Source organism: Furipterus horrens, unplaced genomic scaffold (genome assembly GCF_987537825.1).
Source record: "Furipterus horrens unplaced genomic scaffold, mFurHor1.1.pri manual_scaffold_5, whole genome shotgun sequence".
Classification (NCBI taxonomy): Eukaryota; Metazoa; Chordata; class Mammalia; order Chiroptera; family Furipteridae; genus Furipterus; species Furipterus horrens.
Window position 1 is genome coordinate 107,442,817 of NW_028327175.1, and position 18,764 is coordinate 107,461,580.

At 41.8% G+C, this 18,764-nt stretch overlaps 1 protein-coding gene and 1 pseudogene across 2 annotated transcripts in view; both read right to left on the reverse strand.

Moving 5' to 3' along the window:
- SHISA9 (shisa family member 9) overlaps window positions 1–18,764 on the reverse strand; it is a 281,819-nt gene that overhangs the window by 185,799 nt on the left and 77,256 nt on the right. The window lies entirely within an intron of this gene.
- On the reverse strand, window positions 12,639–13,491 carry LOC150009248 (small ribosomal subunit protein eS1 pseudogene; annotated as a pseudogene).

Here is an 18,764-nt window from a genome sequence, read left to right on the forward strand (position 1 = left end):
GGCTTTGAGGGCAGAGAGATTCAAGTCTAACCCTGGATTTGGCCACTTTATAACTTACATAACATGGAGCAAAATGGGTCATGTTCTTCCCATTTGTGAACCACTTCTATTGTTCCCTGGTGACTTAGGGCTAAAATTGCAAGTTACTCCCATGGTGTTTAAAATGCTGCATGATCTGGCTGCCTACTACCCATCTTACACCACACCCCTCCCACCTCTTTCTGCCTCAACCACATTGGCCTTCTTGGTCCTGAAATCTTTCACCCTCAAAAGTTCTTGCACATGCTGTTCCCTCCAACTAGAATGGCATCCCCTTGCCAGTACCAACTAGTTCTTCATATTTCAGCTAAATGTTATTCTCTTAGGGATGCTTTCTTCAATGGCCTCCCCATCCCCAAAGCTCGGTCTACAATCCCTCTTAGATACACTCATTGCACCCTCTAATTCAATGCACTTAATCAAGAATGCATTTTTTAGCCTACCTTCCTGCTAGCCTATCAGTTCTGTGAAGACAGGAACCAACTGATGGTCTCCCAGGTCATCGCCGTTCCTAGCACAGTGCCTGACATAGATTTTAAACAACAGAATGAATAAGTGATTTGATCTCTTTAAGCCTCTGCTTTTGCACAGTTAGGATAATCAGAATGAACTCCTTGGATGACTGTAGGGAGAAGCAATGAAATTCTGCAGGGTTATTTTCATGCTTAGAACATGCTAAAGGGACTAATAAAAAGTCACAATTTAGGGATATGGAGCATGGTTTTTACAAACCTGGCTCTTCCAATTAGTAACTGTGTGACAATGAACAGGTGACACCTCTCTGATCACCCAGAGCTGTTGTGAAGATTAAATCAGATCTTGTATGTCAAGGTCCTGGCATATGAATGGTAGGTGCTTTATAAAGTACAAATGCTATTATTCCAAGTCAAGTCAGTGGTTTTCCATCACAGGGAGCTTTGTAAAGCACTGGCAGCCAGGCATCCCAGACCAATTAAATCCATTTATCTGGGAGTAGGTCCTGGGCATTGGCACTTGTCCAAACATTTTTATTATGAAAATTTTCAAGCATACATAATAGTGGAAATATTTTTACAGTGCACACTCATATACCCACAGCCTAACTTCTGCATTTAACATGTCCCTGTTCTTGCTTCATCATGTATTTATCCATCCATCCATCTATCCTTTTATTCATCCATCAATCCACACTAATTGTTTAAGCATGTCAAAGTAAATTACAGACATGTTTTCCCTTAAATACTTCAGCATCCATGCCATGTCATTAACTAAAGTTCAATATCTATTTATGTTCTTTATACTTTTGAGCTAAAATTTATTTAGAATGTAACACAGAAACCTGAAGTATACCATTTCATAAGCTTAACATTGCAGACACCCATGTAACCCCAACATCCATCAAGATATAGAACATTATCATCACTCCAGAAAGTTCCTGCAGACCACTTCTCAATCAACCCACCCCTCCACTCTCCCCAGTATCAACTACTACTATAATTTTTTTCCTACTGTAGATTAATTTGGGACATTGTAATGTTAAATGCTCTAGAGGAGATTCTTTGCAAAGTCAAGATTCAGAACCAAAGGCCTAGGTAAAGGCATCCACCCAAGGGATCTCTGGAGAGGGAAGAAAACCCAGGGAGTAGCAGAAGGTCTTCCCAACCCTTGGTCAATGGGCCCTTGGCACTGGTCAGCCAGAAGAGAAGGAGCAGAAGCAAACACAAAGGACTACAAATGTTGTCATTCCATTTACATATGTTCAGGAGCATGAGAAACTACTCTATGGTGGAAGAAGTCAGGACAGTGGTTTCCTCCAGGGATGGGTGGGCCAACTAAGAAGGGGCGTAAGGGAATTTGGGCTGTGATGGAAAGGTTCTTCATCTTGATAGGAAAGTTGGTTACACGGGTATATGCATCTGCCAAAACTCACTGAATTGTTCACTTAAGCTATGTGCAGCTCACTGTATGTAAATTACACTGATTAAAACAAATTGTAGGCTAAGGACTTGGCAGTTGGGGACTACAGAAGCCAACTGCACACACGCTGAATGGTTTTATCTCCAGAGCACTCAGCACTGGGTGCTTTATATAAACCTAATTTTGGCAGTCATCTTTTTCAAATTTTCTGAGCCACAAATCTTCTTTTTTTTCAAAACAAAAATATTATTCAGCATTACAAAATAATAGACCAAAGAGAGGCTTTTCTGTTTGAAGTGAAAATAAGCAATTAAAGATCCCTCAAAGGCCTTTACCCTCAGGGCTTCTCCTTCTACCCTCCAAGGCCCCTGCAACACATCCAAAGACCCTGAGGGCCCCCAGCTCATTGGTTGTAAACCCCTGACTCAGGGGAGCCAGCAGGGCTGCTGAGCTCAGCTGCACCGTTGAGCACTGCAGTTCCAGATTATGATATGAATGTCATCCCTCAGAGGTGTGCAGCACAGTGGTTCCCAGGGCCATGCTGCTAACAACAGGCAAGTCAAGCAGGCCTGGGAAAGAGGACAAGCAGCCACTAGCACTTAGCTCAGGAGGGTGTGGCGGGACTTGCTGCAAACTGGTGAACACAGCCCTGTTAGAAAAGGAGACAGCTGCTACTCACCTCCAACCGATTGTTGCTATGTGGGAAAATGGGCTCAGCACTGCCAGATCTGGATTTTGTCAGGAGACCCAAAAATCTGGATTGTTATATGCAGCCTCCCAGTTTTTAAATGCTGGCAATTAAATTAATTTTTTAAATATTGTGAAGCCCAAATTAAACATATCTGCAAGATAAAGTCACTCTTCTAAGTCATCAATTTGCAAATTTTGGTTCAAAACTCTAATCAAAAAGCATCTGAGTTCTGGGCAACAAATGCAAAGAGGCATGTGTGTATCACCCCTTTGTGTCCTGGGTACATCCAGGAATTTGAGCTGTCTGCCTTCCCGAGAGTCACTTCTGAGTGACTATCATCATGGAGACAGAAATTATAAGACTATTGTATGCAGATCCCAACCTCAAGCAGCTCAGCCTAGACACCATTTAAATGAATAAACAATATAAAACTGCTTAATTAAAATGCTTATTAGATCATCTTAAGGCAGACTTTACTTTATAAATAAATAAATAGAAATGAATGCAAACATCTTATTTCTCTTTAAGCCCTTCTTTCATTTGATTATTTTGAGAAATCCTCTGAGGCCATAGGAACTCTGATGGTGTCAAGGTGGAAGCCAAGTGAAGGAAAAGTAAAGAGCCAGCAAGCTTCAGAAACAAAGCACTCTCATTTGAATTTGAGACTGTCGTCCTCGGGCAAAGGATTCTCAAATGTGGTCCACAGACCCCCTACCATGGAATCACCTGGGGAGATTCCTAAAAATGCAAACCCCTGGCTCCTGCCCAATGCTTAGTCAGAATTTCCATGTGTGTTACTAAGGCACCTGCTTTCTCAGCAAGCATCCTCAAGAGATTCAGATATGCACCAAAGTCCAAGAAACACGGGCCAAATGATCTTATTCTCTCCTGTGGCTTTGAATATTGTTTACTTACTGGTAAAAAAGAAAAAGCATATCTTTATCCCAGAACTCTCTTGTGAGCCCAAGACTTGATATCTCTACTTGGGCACCTCATAGGTATCTTGAATTAACAAGAACAAAACTAGACTCTTAATCTTCGTAACCGCACCTCCATCCAACCAGGTGCCTATGCCAGAAATGTGGGTATCATAACTGACACCTCTATTTTCCTCACCCATGACATCTTATCCCTGACCATGATCTGTTGATCACACCAGTTCTACCTCTGTTAAGGGTCACTTTTTGCTGCAGTAACAAACAACTCCAAAATCTTAGTGGTTGAAGATCACAGGGGTCAATTAGAGCTCTGCCTAACTATGCTGGGCTTATTCTCAAGATGCAAGTCAAGTTCAGGTCTATGGCATGTATCTCATCACTCCAGACCAGGGTGTTGGAGCACTACCACCACCACCAACCTGGGGCTTGCCATGTTCATGGCAAACAGCAGGAACACAAGAGGCTTGTAGACATATGAGTCCTCTTAAAGCCTCTTCTCTGACTGTACTATGTTGCCAAAGCATGTCATGTAGCCAAGGCCAAAAACAGTGGAGTTTGAAAGCAAATTCTTCCAATGGCAGAAGGGAAAGTGAATATTTACTGACCAATGATACAGTCTTCCAACACCTCCAAAATATATCCCACATCCATCCACTTCTCTGCATCACCATTGCTTTCACCCTGGCCCAAGTCACTGTCATCTCTCACTTTCCAACTAGTCTCCCTCCTTCCTGTTCCCAGCTAAAATATGTTCTTCACATAGAGGCCAATGTGATCTGCTGACTATGTTGATCAGCTCATTCTGAACTCTCCATTGGCTTCCCATTGCACTTGGGAAAAACCAAAATTCCATATCCCAGTATCTAAGATTCTACAAAAGCTGTCCCCTGACTATTTTTGTAGCCCAGGGATACTTATCCTGGGGTGCATGGACCCCCATAGGGTGTCAAGCTTCATTTCCTCCACCCTCTGGCCCTCATTCATGCTGCAGCCTCCCTGGTCTTCCTTAAGGTCCTGCTAACTCACCACTGTCTTTCCTATCTCCCAGTCAATCTAGATGCATTCCCTCCACTTCGAATCCATCTTCTCCCCATTCTTCTTGCTACCTAGACTTCCTCCTATTCACATTGCAGATCTAAGCTAAAACTCCTTTGCTCAGGATGGCAAGAGATTACCTAGTCTAAATGGACTTTTCATAGTCAGTTCTTAAATAAACTTATGTTATTAGAGATTGAAATTATAGGTGGTCAATTATCAGCTCAATACCTGCCTCTCTGCTAGCAGGTAAAGCCCACATGGGCAGGGGCTGTATCTCTTTTGCCCATGACCAAGTCACCAGCATTGGACACAGCACACATAGCAGATGCTTGATAATTTGTTGTGAAGAAATACCAAATTGTCTTTTACTGAGCACCTAAGTGCTCTCTATTTTGTTTTATATCATCCTCATGCCTGACCCAGGGATATTAATTCAAGGAAACTGAAGCTCAGAACAGTAATGTGCCTAAAGTCACATCACTAGGAAAAATCAGAACCTCGATATGAATCACTTGTGTCTATGTCGAGAGTCCACACAATTGATTGTGATATGTTGCTTTCTTAAGAGGAAACCCAAAGGTAATTTCTCAGGTCCTGAGACAACCTGTCACATCCTGTTTTTTGCAATATAACCCACTTCCAAAGACAAGGGAAAAAAACAACTCCTTCCTACTGCACAGAAAATCATCTGAGGGTCGGCACAATGAGGGGATCATGGAGAGACTGAGACTGTTCCATTGTCCCTTCTACCCAACCCCCACCACAAAACATGTAATCTCTTTAAGGAATTCAATGAAGTCCTTAAGGATCCAAGATGAAAATGAGGATAATGTCACAGGCCATGCCTGCATAGGGACCAAACAGATGGTACAGAAAATATTACACTAGAAGTGTGATGTAATATTTCTGTGCCTCAATTTTCCCAGTTGTGGAATGAGATGATAATGCTAGTATCTGTCTCACAGTGGTGTGGGGGGAAAACAACAAGATAAAGCATGTGGAGTGCTCAATTATTGCCTAGCACATGGTGAGCACTCGGTAAATGTTAGCTATCCCTAAAAGGCATGCCCTTTGCAAAATCCAAGATACCACTTGTATTTTCCAAAACAAAAATGACTGAGTGACACCTGTAGATACTACAGTAACAGTAGTGAAGAAGAAAATTCCTTGATAAAATTACTGGAAACAATGTTTTATTATGGCTGAAGGAATGCTGGTCTTTGAGACAGAAAATCTGGGATCAAGACCAGATTCTGGGTCTGACCATATGAACATGGGCAATTTTTTCCCCTCTGTGAGGCTGTTTTCTTGTCTAAAGTGAAGGGTGTTAGGAGCACTGTTTCTCAAGCTTTTCATTCTCTTACCATTTAAACAGTTTTTACTGTGGAGCACATACATACCATCCATAATGGTATGTATTGAATATTTTTATTTATATCTATTTAATCAAAGAATATTTCTTGAGCACCTACAATATACCAGACACTCCTTTGGGCACTGAGGCACTGTTCTAAATGACTCTTTTTTTTTTAAAACTTAATATCTATTTTACCACCAAGTTAATCAATAATGTCCATGGATTGATAAGATAATGACAGGCAATTTTTTCCTAATGTCCATTAAAATAAATGCATAAATATTAAGAGGAAATGGGTCCATTATTGTTCACCTATAATCTCAGGTACTATTATTCTAATTTCAGTGATGTAAAGCATGTGCTTTTGGACACAAGGCTTTGGATAATATCTAAGACCATCGAAATTATAACTCTCAAAATTATATTGTTCGGAATTCCTGCAAACAGAAGATTGACACAACTTATCTTTCTCTCTTCCAACCCACTCTGCTAGAGCAATGAATAAAGTGAGGTTCACTGAGCAATTATTCAGCATTTACAATAACTTCTTTTTCCCAGACAGAGACTAGGGCTCTGTCAGTCAGCTTGAGAACATTCTTGAACTTTCTGGTTCTCTTTTTTCAATTCACACCCCAAACTTCAGGCACTTTCATATCCTCTTTAGTTAAAAAGGACATTCATTTACACCCAGGTGAAGATGTTTTCATCTTCAAAGAATATTATCAACTTTCAATGACTTCTCTATATCTGACAGAGAAAAGGCTCCCAAGAAACCACAATCATCTTAGTAGACAGCTCTTACTGAACAATATTTCATAAGTTATGCATAATGAGTCAAAAATACATGTTCTGAGATGTCTTTGAAACCCAGAAAGAAGGTTTGAAAAGGAAAACTTCCCCACCAATCAATTAAAAATGCCTAAAACTTCAGTAGAAAAACGGGCTAAGGACATGAACTGATAATTCAAAGGAGAAGAAATGCAAACAATTATTAAGCAATGAAAAGATGCTCACTCTTTACTAGTAAAAGAAAATGAAAATTAAAAACAGCAAGAGAGCATCTTTCCTTGGTTTCAAATTAATAAAGGGTTATAGCATAATAACTTTTCATGCAACGGTAGAGTGAAGTAGGTTCTGCTGTTGGAAGAATGATATTTTTACATTTCTGGAAAGCAATTTGATATTGTGTTTCAACAGCCTTCAAAGAGGTTATAATCTTTGACTCAGCAATTCCCCTTCTAAAAATCAACTATAAGAAAACCATCAACAAAATAAAGAGACACCCACAAAATGGGAGAACTTGTTAGCTGATACATCTGATAAGAGGTTTACATCCAAAATTTATAAAGGACTTATAAAACTCAACACAAAAAGAACTAACAATCCCATTTAAAATGGGCAAAGGGAACTTCCAGCAAGATGGAGGCATAGACAGACATGCTGTGTCTCCCTCCACAACTAAGAAGGATTACAACTACCTCAAAACTAGAAACAACCAGAAGTTCCAGAAAATCAAACTGCATGGAAGTCCAGCGAACAAAGACATAAAAAAAAATACTCATTCAGACAGATAGGAGAGGCGGAGCCAGGGCATAGAGGATGCGGTGTGGTGGCAGCAGCAGTGGAAGGCTGGCAGAAAGCGCAGTCACATGTTTTAAAAAGTCAGGAGGGACACCTGGCGAGCGTTCCCAGCTCCTCAGCAGACCTCGAAGCTCACAGTCCCAGCACCGGGGAAAATCAAGCCTCATTGCTTCTGACTGTGCAGACCAGTGGGGGTTGGGGTGGAGGCAGAAACTGCCAGTCTCTCAGCAGAGCCCACTTCTTTAAAGGGCCCTGACGGTCCTAGAATGTCTGCAGACCCACCCACTAAGGGAACGATGGCCAGGGCAGCAGCTAGAGGGGCATCAGTCCAGTGTGGAAGTGGGAGAGGTGCCTAGAAAAGGGGTGAATGCTCGGCAGGTGGCATTGTTCCCTCTCAGACCTCATACAGTCCACATACTGACCACATACAGTGCAACAACGTGGTGAAACAGGTCGCCCTGCACTGATGAATCCCTAAGGCTCCGCCCCTTACAACGTAACAGGAGCAACAGCTCTATCTCAGATGCGGAGGCAACCAAACATAGGAGACTGTCAGAATGAGGAGACAGAGAAGTATGACCCAAAAGGGAGAATGGATCAAGGTTCCAGTAGGAGAACTAGGCGATGAGGAGATAGCCAATCTAACAGATGAGAAGATAGACAACCTAACAGATGCAGAATTCAAAACACTGGTGATAAAGATGCTCACAGGATTGACAGATATGCTTGAATATAGGAAACGCATAAGAGAAGTGAAGACTATGCTAAGTGAAACGAAGGAAAATCCACACAAAACCAATGGTGAAGGGAAGAAAACTGGGATTAAAATCAATCATCTGGAACATAAGGAAGAAAAAAACAGTCAACCAGTGCAGAATGAAGAAGCAAAAATTGGACTTCCGGCCAAGATGGAGGCTTAGACGGACACGCTAAGTCTCCCTCTACAACTAGAGAGGAATACAACTACTTCAAAACAAAGGATAACTAGAAATTCCAGAAAATAAAACTACACGGAAGCCCAACATATGAAGTTATAAACCAGCGGTGCCATTCGGGCAGGTAAGAGTTAAAGAGGGCAAAGCTGTTTGCGGAGCGGCGGGGCTGCGAAAAATCCCGGTGGCAGTCAAGCCCCTGGCAGTGCGTGACCCCAGCGCTGGGGAGAGCGGCCACCACATCGCCTTGAACAGTGAGGCCCAGGGGGGCGGGAGGACGGATCCCGGTCTCCTAGCTGAATAACTGTGTGAATCCATTTTGGACCCCCGCCCCCAAAGAAAGAAAGCACCACAGGGCTGCGAAATAGGTCGCAGACAGGCGCCGGTCGCTGACTTGTGACGCCAAACGGCGCCGGTCGCTGGGTCATTACAAGTACACAGGCACTGCCCCCGACAGCCGGCCCAAGAAAACAAAACGCATCTGTCAAAATGTGGCAGACAACTATAGAAATCCCGGTGACACAGCTCACCAGGCAACAGATAGAGAACCTGACAGATGAACAGATAAGAAACCTGTCAGAGGCTCAGTTCTGGGCCATTGTTATCAGGTGGCTTACAGAATTCACAAAAGAGCAGGAAAAAGATAAGAAAGAAGCGAAAAACTTTCATAACGAAAGGAACAAAACCGCATACGAGACAGATGGTGAGGAAAAAAAATCCAGAGTTCATTTCAACAAACTGGAATATGGAGAAGGAACAAGCAGTCAACCAATGCAGCGAGAGGAAATGGGAAGCAACGATGAGAGGATCAGAAACCTCTGGGACAGCTATAAAAGGCCCAACATAAGAATCATTGGTTTGCCAGAGAATGAGGAAGATGAACTAGAACTTGAAAAATTGAGTGAAAATATAATAAAGGAGAACTTCCCAGACTTGGGGAAGGGAATAGACTTGCAGGTCCAGGAAGCAAGGAGAGTTCCCAAGAGACTGGACCCAGGGAGAACCACTCCAAGACACATTATAATCAAAATGTCAAAAATTAAAGATAAAGAGAGAATCTTAAAAGCAGCAAGAGAGAAGAAAAGAATTATGTACAAAGGGGTCCCAATTAGACTATCAGCAGACTTCTCAAGGGAAACCCTACAGGCAAGAAGGGACTGGCAAGAAATATTCAAAGTAATGAAAATCCAAAACCTACAACCACGAATACTCTATCCAGCGAAATTGTCATTCAGAATAGAAGGACAGAGAAAGTGTTTCCAGGACAAAATAAAACTGAAAGAGTTCATCAGATCCAAACCACTGTTATATGAGATGTTAAAGGGACTGGTTTAAAAAACAGAAGCTAAGGAGATGAAACAAAGGCAAACTAAATAGGCAACGAGAGTGGAAAAGGAACCGTGGGTACGGGAAGCATATTGGGGGGAGGTCAACAGGGAGGGGGAATGGGGAAAGGGAGGGAGATGATATAGGAATTGGGGATCAATGTAGGAGGGAATGGAATAGACGGAGAGAGGTTGGGAGGAACTGTATGCACAACTAATGGACATAATCTAAAAGGGGGGGACAACTGGAGGGAGGGGGGCCACCGGGTGGAGGGGAGCAGAGGGAAGGGAAATTGGCACAAATGTAATATTTTAATCAATAAAACACATTAAATCTGAAAAAAAAAATAATTAAAAAAAAAAAAAAAAAAAAGAAGCAAGAATTGAAAAAAATGAGGAAAACTTCCCAAATTTTGTGAAGGAGATGGACATACAGGTCCAGGAAGCACAGAGGGTCCCAGCAAGCTGGACTCAGAGGGGACCATACCAGGATGCATCATGATTAAGATATCAAAGGTTAAAGATAAAGAGAGAATCTTAAAAGCAGCAAGGGAAAAGCAGATAGTTACCTAAAAAAGGGTGCCTATCAGACTATCAGCTGATTTCTCAAAAGAAACTTTGCAGGCAAGAAGGGACTGGCAAGAAGTATTCAATGTGATGAATAGCAAGGACCTACAACCAAGATTACTCTATCCAGCAAAGCTATCATTTACAATGGAAGGGCAGAGAAAGTGCTTCCCAGACAAGGTAAAGCTAAAGGAGTTCATCATCACGAATCCCTTATTATATGAAATGTTAAAGGGACTTATTTAAGGAAAAGAAGATCAAAACTATGAACATTAAAATGACAACAAACTCGCAACTATCAACAACTGAATCTAAAAAATAAAAACAAAAACAAACTAAGCAAACCAAATTAGGAACAGAATCACAGGTATGGGGATCATTTGGAGGGTTATCAGCTGGGAGGGGGCAGGGGGAGAAATGGGGAAATGGTACAGGGATTAAGAAGCATAACTGGTTGGTATAAAATAGACAGGGGGAAATTAAGAATAATATAGGAAAGGGTGAAGCCAAAGAACTTATATGCATAACCCATGGACATGAACTAAGGGGGATGGGATTGCTGGAGGAAAGGGAAGTACTGGGCAGAGGGGAGCAAAGGGAAAAAAATTTGGGACAACTTAACAACATAATCAATAGAATATACTTTTTTTTTTAAAGCAGGAAAAAATAACCACAATGAGATGTCATCTCACACCTGTCAGAATGGATATCATCAATAAATCAACAAACAAGTGTCGATGAGGATGTGGAGCAAGGGGGACCCTTTTGCAATGTTGGTTGTAATGCAGATTGATGCAGCCATTGTGGAAAGCAGTGTGGAGTTACTTCAAAAAATTAAAAATGGAGCTGCCTTTTGACCCAGCAACCTACTTCTGGCAACATATCAGAAGAAACCCTTAACACTAATTTGAAAGAACATAAGTATCCCTATATTCATTGCAGAGTTATTTACAATCGCCAAGATATGGAAGTAGCCCAAGTGTCCATCAGTAGATGAGTGGGTAAAACAACTATGGGACATTTACACAATGAAATACTATGTGGCCATAAAAAAGAAGAAAATTTCACCTTTGAGACAGCGTAGATAGACCGGAGAACAGTATGCTAAGTGAAGTAAGCCAGTCAGAGAACAAACAAGATTTCACTCACATGTGGAATCTAATAAACAAACCGAACTAACAAGCAAAACAGAGACAGACTCATAGATAAGAGAGCAGGTTGACAGCTATAGGGGGGAGGTTAGGGGGTGGAGGGATAAAGCAAAAAGGCAAAGGGACTTGTGGACAACAGTGTGGTGATTGCAGGGAGGGGGTATAAGGGGGATAAATGGTAATGGAAAAAAATACAATAAAAAAAGGAAAAAAAAAACCATAGTTCTGTCTATCAAATATGTTTGGTTTAATGGGCAAGGATGTCCATCATGACAGTATATCTAAGATCAGGGTTTCTAAACCATAGCGCTATTGACATTTGAGGTCAAATAATTAATTCTCTGTTGTAGGGCCTATCTTGTGCATTGTAGGATGGTTAGCAGAATCCCTACACTCTACCTACAAGGGGTCAAGAGCACACTCACCCACCCCAGTAAATTATGACCAAAATTATCTCTAGACATTGCCAAATGTTCTCTCAACATTGCAAAGACATTGCAAAATCCTCACTGAGAACAACTGATCCAAAAATAAAAACTTCAAAACCACCTAAATGTCCAAGTATAATAAAATTTTACAATAAAATTTATCTTTAGTAAAAATAATCTATGGTCTGTTCATATGACAGAATATTATGAATTCATTTTAAATGTTGCTTTTAATGGGTATTTTAATGATCTGGAAACCTAATCATAATAAAATGGTAAGTGAAAAAAAGCAAAGAACAAAATTATTTAATTAACTACATATTCTTGGGAAAACAGACTGACTAGAAATAAAACAAGTGCCCACTGTGATTATCTTTACATAGTAGGATAAAAAGCAGTTTTTGTTTCCTTTTTCAAAATATCCATTAGTTCTCTAAACTCAGAGAATGGATTTCTAGTCTGAAAAACCTGGCTTGAAATCCCAAGCTCTAACTTACTAACTCTTAACTTTACTAACTCTTTATCTACAAACCGGGAGTAACTGTGTACCTATTGAAAAAAAGTGGTAAAAAGTCAATGAAATAATGCATGTAAAGTGCTTAGCGAAGCGCTAAGTATAGGTTGTAAGTATTCAGTTCAAAGTTATTTCTCACTAACAGGCACTACCTTTTTATTTTTATTTATTTTTTTTAAAGTATCACAAATAGGCCTTTTTATTTGTCACCATTAAATGTCTGTATTTTAAACAGATTCTTGAACTGGGGGCTCATATCCATCTGCTCGCTCAACTTTAGCACCTGTCTCATCCCCAGTAGTTTTTCCAGAATTGCTGCCTTCACCATGAAGCTCCATGAGTTTTCCCAATTCAAACTTGGGCTTCTTCAGCATTTTGACTTTTCTAACAAAGACATCATGAAGTGGATAAATAGATTGGCAAGCCTTTTCTATGTCTTTTCCAATGCTATCTGGAATCAATTTATTGACCACTTCTTTCAAGTCATTTGTCTGCACCTCTCGGGTCATGATTTCCATCATCTTCTTCCAAATTTGGCAGACCTGCTGATGCTGAGCATAAGAGGTCTTCCGAATCTGATTGTTGCGCTTTTTAGTAAAACCAACACAGAAGAGACGAAGCAAATACCCGTCGGTAGTCTTGACATCAACGTGAGCTTCAATCATAGTCTGCCACTTTTTGACCATGGAGCACATTTTGTCATGGGTAAGATCCATGCCATGGAAATTAGTCAGGCAGTTTTTGCCCTGAACATCCTCAGTAATTAGCTTGAATTTTCTAAATGCAACTTCATCGTTCTGCAGATCAGCGAGGCTCACTTCAAAAACACGACCCTTCAGACCACCAGAGGCAATTTTGGTTCCTTGAGTTCTCATGACTAGTGTTTTTCCAATATTTCTTATATTGAACATAGCTGGTGCTTTCACATCATACCAATCTTTCTCAGAAAATGGATCAGCCACTTTCTTCTTTGCTCCCTTTTTGCCACCTTTCGTAAGGCGCTTATTCTTGCCCACCGCCATGGTGCTGCACAGAGAGCCAAAGGGGCAGTACTACCTTTTTAATTAAAATTTTTCTTAAAAAGAAACCAAATATACCCTAGTCAGTAGAAGCTTGTCTAATTTCTCTGGAGAGACACTGCCTGAGAAGGCGTGCTCACTGATGGTTGGGGATCTGGCATTGGGAAGAACTGTTAGTGACAAAATGAAGACAGGTAAGAAAAATTCATCCAGCAGAAGGGGACGACCCGTGGGAAAGGATTATTTGAATTGGACAGAATGGTGAGAGAGCTTCAAATCAAGAGTACTGAAGTGTCAACAGCCATGAAGAGTTTGACTGCCTAATAGTTTAAACTACCAGTGAAGGCCCTTATAGAGTCATAGGGGGTTGGATCTAGAAATGTTACTGTTCATGTTGTGATCCATCTGGACTGGAGCCTGGAGAGTCAGGAGTCCCAGGTCATTAGAGGGGAATCTAGGAGAACTGTAGGTACTGTCATTGTGACATACTGAAAGAATCTGGAGACATAGCTTCAAGACCTTGCTGCCTTGTTCTGCCAGTTCCCTTTTCTTTTGGGGTCTCTGATATTGATCTATTTAAACAAGTAGAATAGCTTATTGCATAAGAATAGGAAAACCGAGGCCCAACCACCTCAAGGTGAATCCTGGGTCCCCCATATACTCACTATTGTAACTCTGGGCAAGTTACTTATTTCACGGATGAAAGCCTTCACTTTTGCATCTATGAGGGGTGCAGGACAGGATCTCTATGCTGTGTAAACTATTTAGCATGGTGCCAGGTAGCACCTCGCAAGCACTAGACAAAATGGCAGCTCTAATTGCTTTTGTAGAATTAGAACTAGAACTAGAACCTTTATCAAAGTGGAATTAGTCCTTTTGAAACTTTGAATATGGGGTTGATCTGTGAACAGAGGCACAAAGGATGAAAGACAAGTCTTGCCCGATCAAGACTTCTCAGGTGTTCCAGGGCTTATCACAATGCTTCTGACCACAATTCTCTCTTCCCATCAGCACCGATTTACCTGTGCCAGGTCCTGGGTAGGTACTAAGGATACTGAAATGGCCAAGAAACAGTCCTTTGGCCTCAAGTTGCTGAGAATCCAGGGGAGAAGATAGATATGGAAGACACGGATACATTTCATTTAAGTGTGACACCATCCAGTGAGACAAGGAAACAATATCAGGTCATGGTTAGTGCTCAGGCACTGAAACCACACTACCTGGTTTTAACTCTAGATCTTACAAGCCTTGTGAACCTGGACAGATTATTTCACCTCTCTAATCCTCAGAATTTTCATCTGTAAAATGGGGATAATAGTAGTAGTGCTTCTCCCTCATAGGATTGTTGGCAGGACAAAATAAGGGGAAACTGAACCATGCCTGGAACAATAGTTAGTGTTTAATAAATGTCAACTCTTACCACTATTGAAACCTGGTGATGAGATGTATGGATCCTGGAAAGAAAGTCTGATTCTCTGACCTGCAGATAGGAGAGACCCTCCCAGCAGGATTCAGCCATCCCCTCCAAAATCCAGTTTGGGCAGACCTCGGGGCTCATGATGGCACCAGATCAGAATTCCCCCTCAACATCACCACCCAGACCTAGAGGAATCAATATAAACACATTCATTATTTTTTACCACTTCCCCCAAACCATTAAAAAACTCGTGGCTGTAAAGAGTAGTTCATCCATTTTCTAGATGGAAAGGAAACTCTAAATCACTTCTAAAAGCAATACCCCACTTTTCCCATATCCCCACCAAAAAAAGGAAGGAGAGGAAGGGGAGGAAGGAGGAAGAGGGAGGGGAGGGGAGAGGCAGGGAGGGAAGGGGAGGAAGGAAAGTAGCCCTTGACCAGGAGCAGGAAAGGGTGATGAGGAAATCACTGAGGTCAGAACAGGACTGTGTGAGGACAAGCACTGAGGTGAGAGCTGGACACCTGAACACACTCCCTCCCAGCCTCACCTGACAGAGCAGACAGGTGATAAGTGTCTTCCCTGTGACTATTCTGCCTGGACACCTGCTCATTCAGAAGCTTCCTTTGGTCACCCTACTGAATGGACTCATGGTCTTGTGCTGATTTCCCACAGAAGCCAATTCTTCCTCTTCCCTGGCATGAGCCTGGACATTTGGGCAGACCAAAGGGCTTGAGGCCTTTGTTGAACAAGGGAAGCATTGTGATATCTGGGAGAGATGCCACCACAAAAAATGATAAATTTGGGCCACCTGCCTGCTTTTCTTAATTCCTGGTACACACACATGCTCACACATGCACACATTTACACTTCTGAGTAACCCCCTTGTGTGCTTACTTGACAGAATGAGACAAAATATTTAACAACCCTAACAGTGCATCTACTGACCAATCAGAATGGATATTGACTGTAGCTTTGGAGAAGGTTCTGGAAGTCTCCTGATGAATCAATCATTTTAGTTAAAAAGTCTTGGGAAGGTAGGACCCAAGGGAAGAACCAGGATGGCAGGTGGGCACTTGGGACACCATAGAAGAAGCTATATCTTAATTGGCATGAGAATGTTTCCATATTTTAATACCCATCGTGGTCACTCTGGTGTATGCCAGCAGTCTTCAACTGGGTTCCCTAAAAGTACAATGAGGTGAGGGTTTGTATGTGGGTGATTTATTAAGAAGCTGGTCCCAGGGGGAAACAAAAACAAGCAAACAAGCACAACAGGAAAGAAGCAACTGAATCAAAACAAGGAATGGAAAGGCCAGCCAGGATGAGGATGTGAATCAAAGACCCACAGATGGCAACCTCAACCTGATCCCACAGGGGAGTCTGGATTATAAAACTTGGCCCCACTATTAGCCCAATCTGAAGCAAGAGAGTGGGGCTTTCATGGACCTGAAGTCGTCAATTTAGGGCTGTCCTGGTCACAGGATACAAAGCAAAACAAAGAAGCCCCTCAGTAGCAGCCTGGGAAGACCTCTGAACTAGAGCCATTGGTACTGCCTGTTGGAAGCAAAGACACAGGAAAGTCAAAGATTGGAGCACATTAAAATAGGTAAAAATAAATACATAAATAAAATTTTAAAAAGATTTAGTGAGGCACTGGCACTGTCCACACCACCAGCTGAATGTGAGCCCAAGTCCTCAGTTGGGGAAGAAACACATAGAAATGATGGGTATAGTGCACACAGTGGCATGGGGTACCTGCTCAGGTGCTCAAATTCTCTTACCAAGTGATTCATTTCTGGATGAACTCCTTGCCTCCAGTCTTACCCCCTTCAATCCCAAATAGTAATAAGAGCTAAAATTTATAGAGGGCTCACGATGCACTAGGGACCAATGCAGCTGACATGCCCAACCTCGCAATGACTTCTCAAGGGGATCATGTTCTTTCTATTTTACAGATGAGCAAACTGAGGCTCAGGGAGTTTAAGAAACTTAGAAAAAAACTTCACAACAAATAATTAGTAACAGAGAAATTCCGATAAATCTCAGGTCTGCCAGAGTCTAAAATTTATGTTCTTCCCAACCCCCATCCCCATTCAACACCACCGCCTTTTGATGCAAACATGACTCAGAACAACAACCCTGAGGTGGAGATTTATGTGCTATTCAGGTCATGTGCAAGGCATTACAAAGGAAGTGCTCGCAGAAGAAACTGGTACTACGGGAGTGGGGTAAGCAGGCCAGGGAAGGGGAATAAACAGAGCAAGGGGTGATTTTAGGGAAAGTGCCAGTCTCAACCTGATCCCATATGAAGCTTTGGATTATACATTAGGGTTCAGGGTTAGTTCCAACTAGAGGCAAAAGAACTGGACTGCCATATGCATCATCACTCAGGTACTCAGGGCATGTAGATGTCCAGGTAGAATAAATTTAGTAGCCCAAGGGAGTTCTTCAAAGAGAGTCAGAGGAGCAGACCTTGAGAAGCAGAGCCTATGTAAGCAAATACAAGGAATCAAAGGCTATCTAGACAGTGCACGGCTTCCATCGTTCTTATCCAAGCCCAGTAGCACTTTCCAGAACCCTAGCCTTCAACCCCCAAGAACCAATTTCCTTACTATATAGGAGGGAAATGTCTCCTTTTCCGATATTCTAAATATCATCTCAAAAGCCATTTTCAAAATCTGATCACCTGAGCACAGCTCTAATCCTTCCCTTAAAGTATCCCATTCCCATTTCTATCGAGAGAGGGAGACGTAATCAACTAACTTGTCCTTCACTCTTCAGCTTTTTCATACAGATATCAGTAAACAAGAGAGAATTTGTTCACAGAACTTCGACCGATTGAGCTCATATTTTTGGGCAAAATAAAAGGTTGCTGAGATTTCATATGAAATCCTCTTACAAGGAAGATGATTAAATACATTGCAGGGCTTCAATTTTCACCATGGCAGATACTGAATATGCCTTTCTTTCTGTCACTCAGTACCTCTGCTCATTTCCCTGATGCTTGAAGCTCTGATATTGAGGAAGCTTAAAGAGCTGGGAATCAGTGTATGACAATGGAGGGACAAGAGCAAACTGGTAGGAAGGCCAGGGGCTCCAGGCTGCAAAAGCTTGGATTACATGAATGTCATGTCCCATAAGGGGAGTCCAGGATGGTCTTGAGCTTCTAAATCAATGTTACTTACCAGTGTTTAAATAAAACACCAACAGCCAAGTGGAATGGATGTCAATATTGAAGTCATGAATAGGAGTTGATGCCAAGAGCCAATAGACACTCATCTTAATTAGGTACCATTTGGTTACGAGAAACAGAAACCCACTCATACTAGGTTGAGCTAAAGGGGAATTTAATTGAAAGAACTGGGATCAGAAAATAGAACTCAAAGGGTAAATAACTGGTAGGTTAAAAACCAAAACCACTCTTTCCTGACACCATATTTTTTAAATGTTTACTAAGATCCTAGTATGTGTCAGACACTATGCTGAATTCCTTTACCTACATTATCTCCCAGTTAATCCACACAGAAACTCTCTGAGGTACAAACATCTCCATTTTTCAGATGGATAAACCGAGACCCCCAAGAGGTTAAGGAACTTTCTCAAGGCTTCAGAGCTTGAAAGTGACAGAATTAGAATTCACACCTTGTCCTTCAAACATCTGTCCTCTACCAATGGCCCCATGAGCTCTGTCTCAGCCCCTTTCTCTGGGTCTGCTATATTCTGAACACATCTTCCTGCAGGCTGGCTCTCCTGTCTCATCAGGCTTGCAGAAGGGCAAAAGGTCATCTCAAATCTGGTTCTAAATGGCACCTGGAGGAAAATACCAGGATGGGAGTCTTGAGCCTACTCATATCAATAATTACCACCCATT